The sequence below is a fragment of the Arvicanthis niloticus genome, chromosome 15 (genome assembly GCF_011762505.2).
Source record: "Arvicanthis niloticus isolate mArvNil1 chromosome 15, mArvNil1.pat.X, whole genome shotgun sequence".
Lineage (NCBI taxonomy): Eukaryota > Metazoa > Chordata > Mammalia > Rodentia > Muridae > Arvicanthis > Arvicanthis niloticus.
Window position 1 is genome coordinate 28,559,826 of NC_047672.1, and position 18,437 is coordinate 28,578,262.

An 18,437-nucleotide genomic window follows, 5' to 3' on the forward strand; every position below is an offset into this window, starting at 1 on the left:
GTCTACAAAATGAGTTTCAGGCTAGCCATGGCTTGTATCAGGAACAAGCAAACAAACAAATTACATGTGTAGGAAAGAGAAATAACAGAAAGTCAGATTATAAAACAGGAGAACATCCCTCAAAACCTTTGTACAGTCTCCCAGATTCGCTGAGTGCTAAGCAACAAGAGGAGTAGCCAGCAGGCTGGGTTTCCATGATGTAACATTAAATGCAAGAATATAGCAAATCAGGCAGAGAGGTTATAGAACTATTGTAAGCAGAGCCCAAAGACACAAATTCTACTCACACGGAAGCAGTCAGGTGTCTACTTCTGAACCTTTGACCGTCCACCCCGTGGGTTGAATTCGATGATCTTGAAATCTGTTATTGATTATCTGGAATAAAATAGAAGATTGGCTAGGTAAGTATAATTACCTATAGTCAATGTAGAGTATACATTCCTTCTTGTATATTTATTTATTTAGTATTTATTCTCTGAATGTGTGCCACAGTGTAGAGTGGAGGTCAAAGGGCAACTTGGGGTTGTCTCTCTTCTTCTACTGTGTGGGCTCTGGGGACTGAACATGAGTCATCAGTCTTGGTGGCAAGTGATGTCCCCACTGAGCCACCGCCCCAGCTCTAGAATGCATATATTTAAAATATCAGTTCTCCCTCGGGTACCATTGTTAGTTGAATGCTGAAGGAAGAACATAGGCCTGGCTTAGAAAAAGCTATTGTGAGTGGGGAGATGGCCTGGCAGGTAAAGGTGCTTGCTGCATACAAGCTAGACCACCTGAGTTCGGGTCTCCAGAACCCAAGTAAAAGTAGAGGCAGTATCCAAAGTCTGTAATCCCAGGGGGATGGGAGTTGGAGACAGGAGAATCTCCAGAAGCCACCTGTCCAGCTTGCCTGATGAAGAAACCCTGATCAAAGATGGTGGAAAGGTGGGAATTGACAAGAAGGTTGTCCACTGACTTTTACAAGTGTACCTCATACACACACACACACACACACACACACACACACACACACACACACGGAGATTATCATACATTTTCATTTTAAAGAAAGTAGATGTCATTATTACAGAAGCAACCTAGAGTTATCCTAAAGAGCGAGGCAGAGAAGGATGTGTGGCCATATACCTACTCTGACAGGACATTTATTTGCCGACCTTCTCTTTCTCTGCTCCTGATATAGTCAGCACTTTTAATTTTTGAAAAGGGGAATTAGTAAAGCGGACCTAGGGAAAAAAGAATGCTACATGTAAGTGGAATATCCCTTTTTGTCCTAGTGCGTGTGCACGTGCGTGCATGCATGAGTGTGTGTGTGTGTGTGTGCTGTCCTGTGAGTGAGGCAGAAAAACCAAGTAAATAACAAAGGAACTAAAAGAGAAGACTTTCCTTTGTGCTCCGGTTGCAGGTCTGCAGATGAGAAACGAGTGGATTTTCTAGTCTGTTTTAAGGCATCCCTGTCCGTGGGAACCATCCTCACCTTATCACTTCTAGCCAGAGCCGACCGTGCAGTGCCAAGCACAGACATTCTGGCTGACCTTGCTCTGAAGCCCTTGCCAAGCTCTCTGCAGGCCAAGCTGAGTCTAGACCAGACGTACTTAAGGAAGGAAACGACTGAGGTAAAGGAAGGGAGGGAGGGAGCTACACACATGGCGAACGAGCCTGTCGTCCTTCCCCAGTCCCTAGCAAGCTGGCGGCAAACAGCCAGGCACTATTTATTGCTCTTTTGAATTAACCATCTACCCAGGCGTGGGGAGAAATGGGTTATACATGAAAACCTTCACTATGGGAGAACCAGGGTATAATGAAAGGAGAGGAGAGATTGTTTCCTTGCCATCAGATTCAAGCTTTCTTAGAATAGTGATTTTCTTGGGTCCTTAAGAAGTGGCTAAGTGAACTGTTTGGTAGTACAAGAAACAGCAACTAGCATTTTTCTCCATTAAAAAAAGTTAAAATGATATGTGGGAGGGGTGTCTATAATCATACTTGAGGTTTTTTTTTTTTTTGTTTTTGTTTTTTTAACTAAGAAAATTCTTAGATATTTCCAAATGGATACCAAGAAAGCATTTCGGGTAATGTCTTGCTGTCTTGCTGTAACAAGGAGCCATTGCAAAGGTTAAATTAAGGAACTTAATAAAAATGGATGATACTTTATCTAGCATGAAGTACCAGTTGAAGAATTAATTTCACATGTTACCTTCCACTGCTGAAATAGAACCTGGGATGTCAACCTTATTATTTTTACCAAATAATACTTGTTACATACTACCCTTCATACTCATTATATGGAAGTAACAGTAATAATTATTATTTATTAAGAATTGTGTAAGCACATCACACACTTGTGCTTCATTTAATCACTCTAATAACTTTGTAGGATAAGGATTTAAAAGTTCACCGTGTTTAAGTGGTAAGTTGAGGCCACCAAGCCTGATGGCTCATGTTCAGTCCCCAGTTAGTAAGTAGTGAAGCTAGTACTCAAACCAGAGGTTGACAAAGCTGATGGGTTTGTCTGAAGCCACAATGTGCTCAATTATTGAGTGAGTACTCTGCTCCAGGACTTTGTGATGATGAGCAGTGAGTCTATTTTCATAGAACTTATATGCTGGTCAGTTAAAGCTAATGCATACTCTTGGTTAAGTAAATTAAACAATAGGATGTTATAGAGACTACTGGAGTAGGGTTAGTAATCTAGTTTGAACATGTCGGTTCTCCCTGAAGTCCATGCATTGGAAACTTAACCCCCAAATCCACCTGTTGATGGAATTTGGAATGGAGCTTTGGGAGTCTAATAATCAGGAATAGATGAGGTCACCATGGTAGGGCCATCATCATGGGATTCATGGCTTTCTAAGAGATCTGAGCACTCTTGTTGTCACACAACATAAAGGATCTAGAAGCCATCACCTTGGTATTGACTTTTCCAGCCTTTAGAAACTATGAGAAACCAAGTGGTTTGTGTGTGTGTGGTGTGTATGTGTGTGTGGTGTGTGTGGTGTGTGTGGTGTGTGTGGTGTGTGTGTGGTGTGTGTGTGGTGTGTGTGTATTTTGAAACATGGTCTTTCTACACAGCTTTGGCTGACCTGGAACTCACTCTATAGATCAGGCTGGCCTCAAATTCAGAGATCCACCTGCTTCTGCCTCCTGAGTGCTGGGATTGAAACATGTACCACCACACCCAGATCTATTTCTTTTCTTTACAAATTACCCATCCTGCATCATTCCATTATTGCAGCAGAAAATGTACTGAGAAAGATGGGGAAGGGTAGTCTTTAATGAAGAGTAGATGGCTAGACTGAAGGCACAACTCATGGAAGGAGTCATCTGCTTAGAAGTCTGAGAACAATGTTGCAATACCTAATCCTGGTGTGGACTTCTATATGCTTGTGATTGGGAAACTCATCCACATTGCTTGGGGCCATGGGTGCTCGGGGAAGATCACTCAGAAGGTGTCTCCAGAAGTGCTATCTTTGCTAGGAAACATGAGGGTATGGGTGGCTGCCTATAAGAGGATTCCATCTAGTGCCCAAAAGGATGTCAGATACTTTGTGTTGTAGATAAGGTTGAGAGGCACTTTTTCACACTTAGAAACATGCAGAGTGTTTTGTGTGGTTTTACATGTGTTCCATTCAGTCTTTTGTACTAGATGATAAGATAGAACATTCATTTAATGACCTGCAGAACAGGGAAAGCTACAGGACATGACGCTCGATGTGGGAAAGGAATGGGAAGCAACTCTTCTAGCCTCAGTTGGCAGGGAGTCAAGTACCCATGGAGATGGATATTCAAATAAAATATTTAAAAATAGACCTGTGGAGTTTAGTCAAAATGAGTCAGTGGCAAATAAAACATTAGTACTTGTCTCTGCCTCACATTTGTAATTGAGTATGGAAGTTAGAAGTCTGTTAGAATGGAGGTAATGCCCACTTTTAGGGCATTTATTTTTAAAGATATATTCAACTCATATGGTTTATATATAGTCATTTGATCTTTTAAGGGAATAAGGGAAAGAGCTGTATTACGAATCTCAACACATGTGGAAGACCTTGTAGTTGTGAATAAAAAGGCCAGTGCACTCTCCTTCCAGGACCACCCAGAACTATCCCATCCCTAATGTTTCTAAGCGATGAGTATTAAAAATAATAACATATCGCATAGTAGTGTCTAGAGTGTACTGAGTGCCTGCCACGTCCAAGGAACTTGGTGTGTGTTATCTTGTTCAGTGCTCAGCATCTTAAAGTAAAGAAACAGATTCAGGCTCATTGTTGTATAGTTAACAAATAACAGAGTTGAAATGAAAGCAGAATAGTCTTACTCCGGAGCTCTCTCCCTGACTCAACACCTGGAGTTACCACAGTTTCCAAGGCTCTTCTAAAACTGAAGTGAAGCAGGCTTTTGTCGAGCTTGTTGAGTATGCATAGATCAGCTGAGGTGACTTCCTAGGGTAGATCAGCTTGGGATAGCCCAATGTTAGGACTGGAAACAACTGAAAAACTTGGCTAAAATATCAATTCTATCCTAAGGTGTCCAAAAGCTGCTGCAATAACTGGAAGCTCAGGGTCAACCTCCTAGAGAGGAGGAAGGCAGCATGAAGGCCTCACCCTCATTCATCAGTTAGTTTCTACCAAGACAGTCACTGTCCTCAAACAAGATGGCATAAGAGAACTGAAAAACCCCACAAGGCAAGGCAGCACATGCCTGTAAGCCCAGCAATGGGGAGCTGAGGCCAGCCTGGGCTACAGTATTTAAGCTCAGGGTCAACTGGCCTATGTAGCTTGTTTCATAACAAAAGAGAACAGAAATGAAAACCAAAGAGCACATTTCTCTTGTGCTGTTCCAAAAAAGGTGAACAGCAAAAGCTTAGAGTTTCCAAGAGTTTCATCTTGGGGCTCTTGTATATCTTGTTTGCAGTAGTTATTAGCTACTACAAAAAGCTCAGAACTCAACTGGAAAGCATCCATTTTACTGTATGTCTATTATACTTTGAGAGAACAAATGAACAACAACAACAAAAAGAGGAATAGGAAGGAAAGAAGGAGAAAGGAGAGGGGGAAGAGGAAGGGAAGAAGGAAGAGGAAGGGGAGGAGGAAGGGGAGGAGGGAAAGGAGAGGAGGAGGCAGGAGAGGAGGAGAAAGGAGGGGAGGAGGAAGAAGAGGGAAAGGAATGAGAGAAGGTAGAAGAGGAGGAAGGAGAAAAGTTGGAGGAAGGGGAGAAGGAAAAAGGTGAGAGGAGGAGGAAGAGGAAGAGGAAGAAGAGGAGGAAGAAGTATCTTGGGATTCTTGGGATGCTCACTGATGGAGATGAGACAAAGTAGACGTGCATGATGAGTTGCTATCAAGACTTATCTCAGGTGGGCTTCATGAAGACTAACATCTCAGTTCAATTCTACGGCAGCAAGCTTTCCCAACTCTCTCAAACTAATGGAAAATACGAATAATCCATACTGGGAAAATGTAAAAATCATCCAGCACCCCAGTGACAGTTTTTGTTTTTGTCTGGAGTAGGTTTTTGTTGCCTAGTTTTAAAAATATAATTTACTTTATCTGTATGGCTGTTTTGCCTGCCTTTATGTCTGGGTACCATGTGCATGTCTGGTACCACCGTGCAGGTGCTGGGAACTGAACCCAGGTCACCCTGGAGGCATAGTCAATGCTCTTAACCACTGAATCATCTCACCAGCCTGCTGGCTGTTAGCTTGATTGTTCATTTGACACAATGTAGAACCACCTGTGAAGGAAGCCTCAATGAGGAATTGGGTAGATTAAGTTGGACTACCCTCCTCAGTATCTGTGAGAGATTCTCTTAATCAATGTAAACTTAGATGTATACCACAAACACCTGACACCAGAGATCAGAATAAGGTAGCAGTGGGGAGGCAATGAAGGCAGTAAATCCTAGAGGGAGCTCCTGGGTGCCATTGTTCCTACAGATGCTGACCTCACAGGCATGTCTGCTATGCAAAAATTCATCACACTATACAGTTATAGGCTGTGTGATTGTCTGCACATTATATATCATTTCAAGGTTCTTTGTATTGCACGTGCCTAGGCCAAAAGGAAACCCCAGTCTTTGAGGAGGAAAAGCAGAGGGAGTTTGCGAGCTCAGAATAGATCAAGTCACAAAGGTCCTGTGTCCTCAGCCACCTATTTTATCAGCAGGAAAATAACAAGGTAAAAAAAAAAAAAAAAAAAAAAAAGAAGGATAAACAATGAGAGAAAGTTCAAGGCAACATGAATCAATATGCCACAGGAGGAGGGCTGGGATCAATTTGGTCGTTATTTCTAAATTAAAAGTCAACACTGGATTATTTACGAGTGACTTGGTGACCTTTCCATATATACATATTTATTGACTTGCCATACCTTAGAAGGGAAATACTAAATATCTTTGCAACTGGCTTCTACCAAGGCAATTCAAATACAAGGACTACTTCTTATCTAGGATGCTCTGAAACTTTCCAGGCTCCACAGCCCTTGCTCACTGTCTACCACGTGTCTTCACAATCACCAACACCTCTCCAGACCAGTTTCCAGCAGCCTGCATGCATGTCAAGACCGTATGCAAGAGATTCCCTTTGCTTTTAAAATTGTACCTGCCTTTTTTAGTTTTTTGCTTTTATATTTATATTATAAGGTTCACCTGTTGTAGACTTGTATTTCATCAGACTTTTACTATGTACAATTACAATTTTTTTAGTTATTTGTCTTATTATGTGTTAGTGTGTTTGTCTGTATGAACTTGTGTGCATTGCTTGCGTGCAGGAGCCCGAGGAGGTCAGAAGAGGGTGTTGGATCCCCTGGAACTGGAGTGACAGGTGGTTGGGTGATTGGGAGGGGCCATGTGGGTGCTGGGAAGTGAACTTAGATACCCAACAAGAGTGGTTAGCTCTTAACCACTGGGCCTCCTCTCCAGCCCCTCAGCACAGGATTTTATACCTGAACGAGACTCTTTTGGTTCGTTTTGCTTTTTGGAACATATTTTTAGTGCTGTTAAGGAATTATGAACATGTGAATATTTGTATAAAAGATGGATTTGCTAGACAGCAGACAAAGCTTCAAAGTGCTCAGCTGGGTAACGCATCATGGAACTGAGGAAGAATGAAGGCTGTGGGGTTATATAGACTACACTTGAAGAAGCTGTGGTTTGAAGAAAATTCATTTTGTATATCAGTTACTTCAATATCAAATTATTACTTAGAGTTGAAACAGCCACCCTGAAGAGTGTCTCCTCTCCTCAGCTTTGGAACATTTTGCTAATGCCTCATTAATCTCTCTCTCCCTCTCTCTCTCTTTCTCTCTCTCTCTCTCTCTCTCTCTCTCTCTCTCTTTCCCTCCTTCCCTCCCTCCTTCTCCCTCTCCCTCTCTCTCTCTCTCTGCAACTCCTCCTTTTCCTCCCATCTCCCCTCCTGTTTTTATATATAATATGTATGTAATATGTAATTTTATATAATAAATATATCATAAATTATATGTAAATATATGATTTTATATAGCAAATATATAAAATAGTACATATAAAACATATATTTTTATTTATTTTACTTTACATCCTGCTCACTGCCCCTCCTCTCAGTCACCTCCTCCCATAATCCTCCCCCCTCCTTTTCCTCTGAGAGTGTGGAAGTACCTCTGACTATCCCTCCACCATGTCACATCAAGTGTCTATGGGGCTAGGTGCATCATCTACCCCTGAGGTCAGATAAGGCAGCCCAGCTAGAAGAACACTTCCTAAAGACAGGCAACAGCTTTTGGGATAGCCCCGGATGCAGTTGTTCTGGTACCAGGTTCTTGATGGCAAGTATTTAGCACATTCCTTGGTCTATAGCACATACTTCACCAAAGTCTGCTGGGTACCTAAGTGAGTCAATAATACATTAGTTGGAAGGAAAGAGCCTAGGATGAGTTTAGCACACTATGAGCCCCCTGTGAGTATCGGCTTCTTCTTTCTCCACTGCTATTCTGCATCTGGAAAGCAGAGCAACCCTCCCCTACCCAACCCAGCATCTAGTTCTATGTGATCACGTGACCATAGAAAGCTGCAGAACCTAAGGAAACTTTGAAGAGCTCTTAAAATTTCAAGAAAGGGCAAAGGGTATAGCTTAAATCTGGGCTTTCAGAGGAGCTTCTTTGTAAAGGATGAAGACGGGAAATCTTTCCTTTTTGGAATAAAATAAGAACACATAAAATGCAGAGAAAAGGCTTCGGAGTCTTATACGGGGCTCTTTGCCACGCCCCTCCCTAGTTTTCCACAGCCTGGGAATAATTCATGTTGTTCTTGCTTCCGCCAAGTTCTTTCCATTTTTAACAGAAGAATGAGGGTAGATTTTTCTAGGCAAGATGGTTTCTGATTGGAGAAGCAGTAAGAACGCATTCAGAGCAAGGCGAATGAAGGTCAGATGTTTATTTTTAAAGTGCTGTGAAGAGTTCTCTACTTGCTGGAAGCAAACAAGGAGGGAAGAATCGTTTATATAAGGATGAAAGTTCTAGATTTCTCATGGGAAAGTGGTTGATGTCTTCAATAACTTTCTTCTGCATTCGAACATGTAAGGTGCAGACTTCTGGGGAAAACAGCATCCTTCAATTCAGAGTCACTGTCTACCTGAGGCAGGCATTTAGCATAACCACTGAACATCCTGGGGGGCAGAAGTGTGGCCTGGAGAAGCCCAAGGCTGTGGAGACACTCTGGCTGGATTTCCCTCCTGTCTGATCATTCGCCATCTTTCTCCATGAGTGCTGGAGCTTCATGTGTTGTGTATGATGTTAATTGTTTGGGTTCCAAGGTGCTAAGAAGTAATGGGTTTTATTTTTAAATGTATTACTATGTGTGTATGGTATGTGTTGGGGAGGGGAAGGCACACACATGCCACAGTGCACATGTGGAGGTCATGTGTTCCACATAACAAATTTTTATTTATTCTTCAAGTATTTCACATATGTACTTAGTGTAGTTTGATCTTATCCACTCCCCACACCCCTTCAGCCCTCCCAGGTCCCTCCCAATTTCATGTTTTCTTCTTTTTCTAACCTACTAAGTCCAAAACTAATGCTACCCAAACATTTACGTGGGCCCCAGGGATCAAACTCACGTTGTCAGGATTTCAATGGCTAACCCATACTCACTGACTCATCTCACAGGCTCTTAACCTTCTGTTCTTTTTTAAAAGTTGATTTTTATTAAAAAATAAATTTTATACAATATATTTTGATCATATTATTTCTCCTCCCTAAACGCCTTCCAGAGTCTCCAAACCTCTTTACCCTCTCAATTTCATGTTCTCTCTCTCTCTCTCTCTCTCTCTCTCTCTCTCTCTCTCTCTCTCAACAAAAGCCTAATAAACCTTCCCCCCAAAAAAACAAACCCCAAAATAAAAACCATAAAACTTGTATGTGTTGACCATCTAGTCCTGGGCATGGAAACTGAATTAGAGTGTGGCTGCTATATCCAGAGATACTCCACTCCATTGGAAAAAAATGATTTTCTCTTATCCAGCAGGTATGAATTACAAAAGGCTTCTTGGTTAGAGGTGGGGCTTTGTTCTCCATGCTGGGACTTTGTCTTGTTTGGTCTTGTATGTTGGTTGTCCTTATTTTTTACGTATATTAAAAAAAAACTGTAGAGATGGCTCAGCAGATAAAAAAGTTTAATGATTTTCCAGAGGACTTGAGTTCCCAGCACCCAAATGGATGGCTCACAACCACCTGTCACTCCTGCTTCAGGGGATCCAATGCCCTCTTCTGGACTGTGTGGGTACCTGCACTATCACGTATGTATGTATGTATGTATGTATGTATGTATGTATGTATGTATGTATATATACATATAGATATAATTTTTTTATTTTATGTGTATGTGTAGTCCATCTACACACACACACACACACACACACACACACCACATGCATGTAGCACCCACACAGACCAGAAGAGAGTGTTAGGTTCCTTGGAACTTGGGTTACAGATAGGAGACATCATGCAGGTTCTGGGAACCAAATCTGGGCCCATTACAAGAGCAGCAAATACTCTCAACCACAGAGCCATCTCTCTATCCCACGAAACAAAGTCTTAATTCTTTTTCATTGTAATAGTTTTGACTTACAGGTTAAATTTTCAGTACCTGGGCACAGATCTATTTGCAGTGATTTCTTTTACTCCCAGTTGCTTAAAGTAAGCTGAAAGCCAAGGCAAGTATGAGCCAGAGTAGAATAATCTTGTTCCACTTCAACAAGATTGTAGGTGCTTCCCAACTTTGCCATCCACCACAGAGCCTTAGGCTAAGGTGTCCAGTGAGTCTATTTTAAACACTGTATGTGGGCATAAATAGTCTGGTCTGCTGTAAGACTCAAAGTTTAGGTCAGAAGCTAGTATCACCTAGTCCTAGAACACCAGCTGAAGCCAGCAGTATGGAGCCCTGAGAAAGTCTGGTAGCAGGTCACTCTTCTCATCCGAAGGAATGACAGCTCAGTGCTGTTCAAATTTACAGTTTGAAGAGTACAGAATGGAGGCTACAATCCATAGATGAGACACACACTAGAAAGCTAGTTATCGACACACTTACTGCTCATTCACTGTCACCCAGGTCTGCATTCGCCCTGGTGTAGGAAGTCTTAGACATCAGCAACCACAGTAAAATAACAAGGCACAGGGGCCATTTTGTGCACAGGGCCCTGGGAACAGCCAGTGGAATTCCTCTGACGGGTCTCCTTTTGACTTTTCCCATAGACCTTGTTCCTGCTCTGAAATGTCTGGAATGCTCGGTGGGAATGAAGCAGCTGGTCATTAGGCAGTGATGCTCCTATCACATAAGAGAAGCAGCCTTTGGGGACGGATTTCCATGCAACACTTGGGGCATCGCAACCGAGTTAAGAATATAAGAGCTATGCGGCTACAATAAACAGAGATTCTGGGTCCTTTGTGTCTTAGATATGTTTTCTATTTCTGTTATGAAACACCAGGAGCAAAATAAAGTTGGGGAGGAAAAGGTTTATTTTTTGTCTTACAGCTCGTAGTCCATCAACCAAGGAAATGAGCACAAGAACTCATGGCAGGAACATGGAGGTAAGAATCGATGCAGAGGCCAAGGAGCAGCCCTGATTACTGGCTTGCCCCTCATGGCTTATGTGGCCTGCTTTCTTACAGCACCCAGGACCATCAAACCAGGAGTGGTACTGCCCACAGTGAGCATATGTCTTCCTCCCACACATATTATCAAACAAGAAAACGCACCACAGGCCTATCTGGTGGGCTCATTCCTCAGTTGAGGCTCCCTCTTCCCACATGGTTCTCCCATGTGTCAAGCTGACATAAAACTAGCCAGCACAGCCTCTCTGGAGTGATTTAATGGCAACCCCAGAGGTCAGCAAGACAAATATTACTGGAATATTTTATGATGGGGTCTAGGAAGGTCAACAGAGGCTAAATGATTTCTCCAAGTCTTCTCAGTTGGCAGTGGGAAGAGCTGCATTCTCTCTCTCTCTCGCTCTCACTCTCTCTCTCACTCTCTCTCTCTCTCTTTCTCTGTGTGTCTGTCTCTTTCTCTTTCACTGTGTATGTGTCTCTCTGTGTCTCTCTGTTTCTCTCTCTCTGTGGGTAGGAATGTGGGTATGGGGATGTCTATGTGTAGAGGCCAGAGGTTGATATCGGTGTTTTTTCTCAGTCCTCCCTGCACCTTGTTTTAAGTCACGGTCTATCACCTGACTTGAAGCTCGTTAATTTGGACAGCCTGACTGGCCAGCAAGCTTTAAGGATTTGCTTGTTTCAGTTCCCCCAGTGTTGTTTTGTTTTGTTTTGTTTTGCATGGATACTGGGGACCCAAACTCAGGTTCTCTCATGATGGTATGGCAAACACTTTACTGAGCCATCTCTCCAGCCCCTAAATCTGTTCTTTTTATAGAATAGCGTTTTGCCTGACTATTCATCAACCAAGTTAATTTAGCAAAAGTTGGCTGACTGATGCTTGGGGACAAATCACGACCTCTGCTTTTAGAGACTGGATCAGTTCCCTTCTTGATTCCTACCCACTGTCAGCATGGAAATGTTTTCAAAATAACCACTTGAAGAGCTCAATGCTCTTTGATTTCTGCAGTGTGCCTTGCCCTTTTGGTAATCACACAAAGGGGAGTGAAGCAAGCAGTATGCCCTCTGTGCACCTGCCCCAGCCTCAAGGCGCTGGAACACCAAAGCAGGCCTCCAGTGAGGTAATTTCCATGTGAAATTCCCTGCATAAGTCACTTGTGACACACATCATCAAAAAGGCTAGGTTTCATGTGATCTGGTTTAAAAAGTAGTTGGAAGGATTCAAAGTCATCCTATAAAGTTGTTCTTCTGCATAATTTTTCCTGAGTGGAAGAAAAACACCTGGCTCTGTCCGCATACTCCTCTAAGTCCGTTTCAGACACAGAGATTAGTCCTTGCATAGGAGCATATAATCTAAGAACGGATCTTTCTCTATTTCTATTTTATGAGACGTCAAGTCTTACTTGGGACTGGACTTCTAGCCTCTAACTGGAACTTGCTAAGGACAGCAAGCTCCCTGCTCTTACACTGCTAACATTGACTTTCATGGGGAAGTAAGTAGCAAGCTTCTTCTGTCACAGTCATTTCTATATTCCCAGAGCCAGCACTGACTCTGAGAATATGTTGGTTGCTCAGTGTGTATCAAATGAAGTCTCCAGATGCTTATTCTTGTCAACTTTCAGATCCAGATGAAATCACCATTACCCACTGTCATTCCTTCAACCAGAATAGAACTGATCCCAAGGGTCCAGTCAAGCCTCACAGAAGCCCAGTGCTAATCTTTTTATTGGAAATTCTATTAACTAATTGATAAAACGTGAACAGTATATAAGCTTTAATCTCTCATAGTCCCAACTTAAAGCCAGATAGCTATCTTTCTTAAAATGTAAGTGGTCAGCTGGATGGTGGCAACACATGCCTTTAATCTCAGCTCTCAGGAGGCAGAGACAAGCAGATCTCTGTGAGTTTGAGGCAAGCCTGGACTACAGAGTGAGTTCTAAGATAGCCAGGGCTACACAAAGAAACCTTGTTTAGGAAAAAGAAAACAATAAAAAAGTGGTCTTTTAAAAAGTATTATATTATTATTATTATTATTATTATTATTATTATTATTATTATTATTATTATTTTATTATTATTATTTTATTTATTGCGGAAGAAGTGGCCCAGCAGTTAAGAATGTGTCCTACTTTTGCAGATGACCCAAGTTCCATTTCTGGCATCTAGACCCAACTGCCTGTAATTCCTACTTCGAGGAATCTAATGCCCTCTTCTGGCTTCTGTGGATATTACACCTTACATGTATACACACACACACACACACACACACACACACACACACACACTTTAAAATATAAAATCTAAAGGTCTCTCTGTCTCTGTCTATGTCTTCTCTCTCTAACATCAGAGAGAGAGAGAGAGAGAGAGAGAGAGAGAGAGAGAGAGAGAGAGAGAATCGTATATGTGACTGTGAGCATGCCTGTGCTATGGCACAGGTCAGAGTAGAGGTCAGCATACAGCTTTTAAGAAGCATAGTTCCAGGGGTTGAATTCAGGTCATCAGGATTACATGGTGAGCTGGAAGCACTTTTACCTATCAATTCATCTTCTAGCCCCCAAAATATATTTTTAATCAAGTGAAAGAAGTCATGCAGACATAGATGAGGAAATGAAACCCACTTCTACATTAATATATAGAATGAACATTGCATGGTATTTCTCTAGGATAGTATTTGTGAAACATGGTGGTTGCCTTCTTCCTATGCCAACAAAACAGCAACAGATATCTCATTAGGTTTAGACATGAGTTGATTAAATTAGGTGGAAAAGATCAAAGAATTAATAAGAAGCAGTTTGTAATGAACTCCACAGCAACAGCCGCCACAGACTGAATAGAAATGGTGTGTGAGGCCCAAGGTGCCTCACACCCACAAGGAGAACTTCCAAATGCTTTTATTAGAGACAAGATCATGATTGCTACATATCTACATTGAAACCATAATGCGGCTGTGAAAAATTACTGCAAAAAAAAAAAAAAAAAGACTGTAAATAACTTAAAACTAAGCTTGCATACAAACCCTATCCCACAACCTTGAGTAGAGCTCTGGATGCTTGGTGTGGAATGTGCCAGAAGAGGGTGGGACACATAAGAAGGAGGAAACATTGAGTTCTGTCAGAACTGAAGTCATCGAGCCTGCACAGGCACCTTGACTATTCTGGAGTTTTTTCTCTTCCCCTCTCTGGTTGTGTGCTTCTGTGTCCTAACATGTCTCAAAAGCAAAAAACACAGAGCTGAAAATCAAATTTCTCCTCACCTTGCTCTGGGCTCTTGGCTCCCCGGAGAAGGGAAATCTGTGAGGGCGAGGACTTTGTTTATAACTTCCATGCCTAACCAATCACATCTGTATGCAGCTTTACATCTCCAGGGAACTCACACAGCAGTCAATAATTAATAATTAATTCTCATATAGCCCAGGCTAGCCTTGGACTTTTGGATTATCTATGTAGCTGAGGATGACCTTGAACTCAAGACCCTTCAATTCTACTGTCTGAGTGCTGGGATTATAGTTGAATACTATCGCCTAGGCTTCTATAGCCCTGGGGAGAGAACCCAAGCCTCATGTGAGGCACAGTTGGGCTTTGTGCCCAGCCCAGTGATTGATTCTTGCTGAAATAAATAACTGGTATTCTTTCAAGACTTTTCTTTCTATTACACTACTGAAAAAAAAAGGTTGCAATTGTGCATTCTGGATGGTCATAGCTATCTCTGAACACTATAAAGATATATATTCTATTATAGAAAATATACAAAATATTCACTCCATCATAGAGAACATCATAGAGAACTCACAATAAGCAGATGTGTAGGAAGCAATTCTATTTTAAATCAAGATCTACATGATCTATATTAAGCTCTTCAGCTGTCATCATACATGTTTTTCCTGTGCTATTCCGTTAATGTGTTTAACACTCATGGTTCATGCCATCTTTCCTATATTGCTGGATGCTGGGAAAAGTTAAAGCTTAGGCTATTGTGGGTAATATTTTATGGATTTTCTTATATATAAATCTTTATTACCAAATCTGGATTCCATTCTGGATGGTTAAACACAGCAGCAGGTTCTGCCAGTGGCTCTTGGGAGATTCTTCCTGATCGTGTCTTCTTTCTGTAAATTCATCATCTTTCTAAAGAGCCAACTGGAGAGGGTTGGAACAGTAATTGTGATGCCACCCAGCCTTTGACATTGAGTTAAAGCAATGATAGCAAGACAAAATGGCAAAGACTGCTGGTGTGGCCCATTTATCAGCAAGCGTAGACACGCTTCAAGGGGGCGTGGCTGAGGATGGGGGTAAGTTGACTTTAAAAGCGGCTTTTAGAAACCTTCATTTGTCTAACTTAGTAGGTTTATTCCAGAATTTATCTTTTATTGCCTATATATACACATCTATTCCTTTACTCTCTTGTTAGCTAGTTTGTTCTCAGGATCTATGCGTTAGTGCTTTTCCATCAAGATAGCATATTTATACACATTTATGCTGCAAAGTATGATAATTTGATACACACAGTATATAGTTATATAATCAGGTACCAAGCTCTTCCAGCCCCTGAAACATCAATCATTTCCATGTGTTGGAGTTTTTGCTCTCTCTTGTTACTTTGAAAAACAGCCAAGCTTACTGCTGACGAGTTATTATCCTGTACTACAGAAATCCTAAACAGAAGGACCCAGTTCTTAAAACTGAGATAGTTTTAAAATGTAGCAGATTAAGTGATTAAAAGCAAGCACCCTGCTTGCAGGCACACAGAGGAGAGGGGCCAGGGAGTCAGCCTTGGGGGTACAGTGGTCCATAGCCTCACAGAGGAGCCTGAGGTGCTGCGAAAAGCTTCCTAAGAAAATGTCAACAGTGGTTTTAAACCAAAGAAAGGGAACCACGCTGCATAGGCCTGCTTCTGCTCTACAATATGCAAGACTCCATCACCACTCTCTCTTCTCTCAGCAGGCAGAATACAACTGAACACGGTTCCATGTTCTTCTCATCTCAGCAAATGGCATGGATATTCTTCAGGCTGTGGACGTGGAAGCCTTTCCAGATGCTTCCTTCTTCCTCAGCATCCTTTCCTTCCATGCCGCATACAGCGAGTTACTGAACCACGTGAGTCTGCTTTTAGGGTATTAGCTTGAAATGGTCCATTTGTCTTCATCACCATCTCTACCGCTCTAATCCAAGCCACCAGTGTTTCATCTTAGCCATCCTAGGAGCCTCCCAACAGGTCTCTGTTCTAACTTTCTGACCATCTGTAAACAATTACGTTTAACACACACACACACACACACACACACACACACACACACACACACACTTACCCAGTCACATCAACTACCCTGCTTAAAACATTTCACTAGCATTACAGTGCATGCGAACCTCAGACATGAAGCTTCCCTGTGACCTACGAGGTTAGGTGTTGCCTATCTCTGCCCACCTATCTGCTTCCTATGGTTCTTTTCAGTTGTGACCCAGGTGCATTAGCTCCCTTGGTGTCTTGCATGAATCCGACTCTTTCAGGCCTTACAACTTAGGGCATGCTGTCCATTAAGATGGAAACCATGTCCTCAACACTACCTGATAAAAATCACATGCATCTTATTTGTATAATTCTTAACCTGTAGAGATCCACAAAGTCCGTGAGTCTACTAATAACCTTTGAATAGTATGTGATACCCGGAAAAGACTAATTTTTGTGTTCAACTGCTGTCACAAGACCAATGATAAGGGTTTAAGAGTCCTAAACCAAAATATAGCACCTAAATATAGTAAAACTAAATCTTGTTGCCTTAGAAAGACAGATTCTAAAGGTTTAATCTCTGTATCACTCTCTCTCTCTCTCTCTCTCTCTCTCTCTCTCTCTCTCTCACGGGGCTCTTATCATCTGTCTTCATGATAATCACAAATTACAACCATGTTGATATTTGCTATTACTTTTCTCATTCTTGTGACAAACATACCTGACAGAGGAACTTAAAGAGGGAGAATTAATTTGGGCTCATGGTTTGAGGGGACATAACTCAGCAGGCAGGGAAGGGCTTGTGGGGCACCTTGGCCCATGAAAAGAAACAACTGTCTCTTTTCACATCTTGAGTAGATCAAGAAACAGAGGACCAGAATGATGGTTGAGCTAATACCCCTCAAGGGTGCTCCTAGTGATCTATATCTAATAGTTAGGCCTTCCGGTCCAAAGCCTCCACCACCTCTCAGTTATTCAAACACACAAGCCTGTAGGGAACATTCACACCATAAAAGTACATATGACTTTAATACCTGTTGTCTTTTTCTCCCCTGTGAAACCAAGAGCGCTTAGGATGTGTCTGGATTACTTATTATTGATCCTTCATCGTTCTAAAAGTATCTGGCATAGAGTAACATCATAGTAGTCATTTCACAAATACACATACATGGAATGAGTGAATGGCCATTGTCAAATTATTTCAAAATACTTTCTGATAAGAAGACAATGGGGGAGACTTCATGAACTGATCATCTATTTGCAAACAAGATATTCGTTAGGATTCTGGCACTTGCTAAGTAGTCAACGCATGGTGTAGACGGATGAATATTTATTAGCTGTCAAAGTAGAATGTGGAAAGACCGAAAGGCAGCTAGGGGGGAAACCTGAAAGCTATTTTCTCTGCTGTTACAACTTGTAGCTTAGATGGAATGGGATGGGAGGCATGTCAACAAGCTTTCATTAAAATTGTTGAAATCATGCATTATCTTCTTTGATTCTCAGAATCACCCAACAAGAGAGATGGTGTATCATCCCCCTTTGACAGATAATGAGATTGGCTTTCTGGGTCTAGGATTGTTCAGAATGTCTTAGATGTAAAGCTCACAGACTGGTTTCCTAACCCTGAAGACTAGGTCAATCTAGACAATCTTAGTGGATGTGATCTCTCAGTCCACTTTCTTCTCTTCTGTCTGTACTAGGTTTGGCTGAGCTTCTAATACACGGTTCCACACTTTCCATAAGAAACAAATATATCCACATTTCTCCATGCCTTTCATTCTAAAAAAAATCAGACACCACTCTCAGCTGCTATGTCTAATTCTCTTCACATCAGAGAGTTTTCATTTCCAGCCACATTTCAAAACCTGCTCTAAGCCACATTTGTCTCCATTCCTTTCAACCAGTTTAAAAAAAAAAGTTCTTAAAAAAAATCAGAAGTCCTACTCATACATCAACCACAATGTTGGCTTAAGTCCATATAACCTAATATGGCTAAGAAAATGTTTGACTGGAACAGAGTGAGGATTGCCAAACTTAACAACTTTTGAGCAAGAAAAGTGCCACCCAGTCCTCTGTTTAGATGTGATGTGATTCCAGTTCACAGGCAGCCCTTCTCCCTTCGCACGAGCAAAGGCGGAATGGCTCTTC

General features: G+C 41.7%; 1 protein-coding gene across 5 annotated transcripts in view; it reads right to left on the reverse strand.

The window, feature by feature from the left end:
• Cald1 (caldesmon 1) overlaps positions 1–18,437 on the reverse strand; it is a 175,288-nt gene that overhangs the window by 113,685 nt on the left and 43,166 nt on the right. For all 5 annotated transcript variants that reach the window (XM_076913562.1, XM_034519522.1, XM_076913561.1 and 2 more), the window contains exon 2: positions 288–375. The gene's annotated coding sequence lies outside the window, so the exon portion shown is untranslated. The remainder of the gene's footprint in view (positions 1–287; positions 376–18,437) is intronic.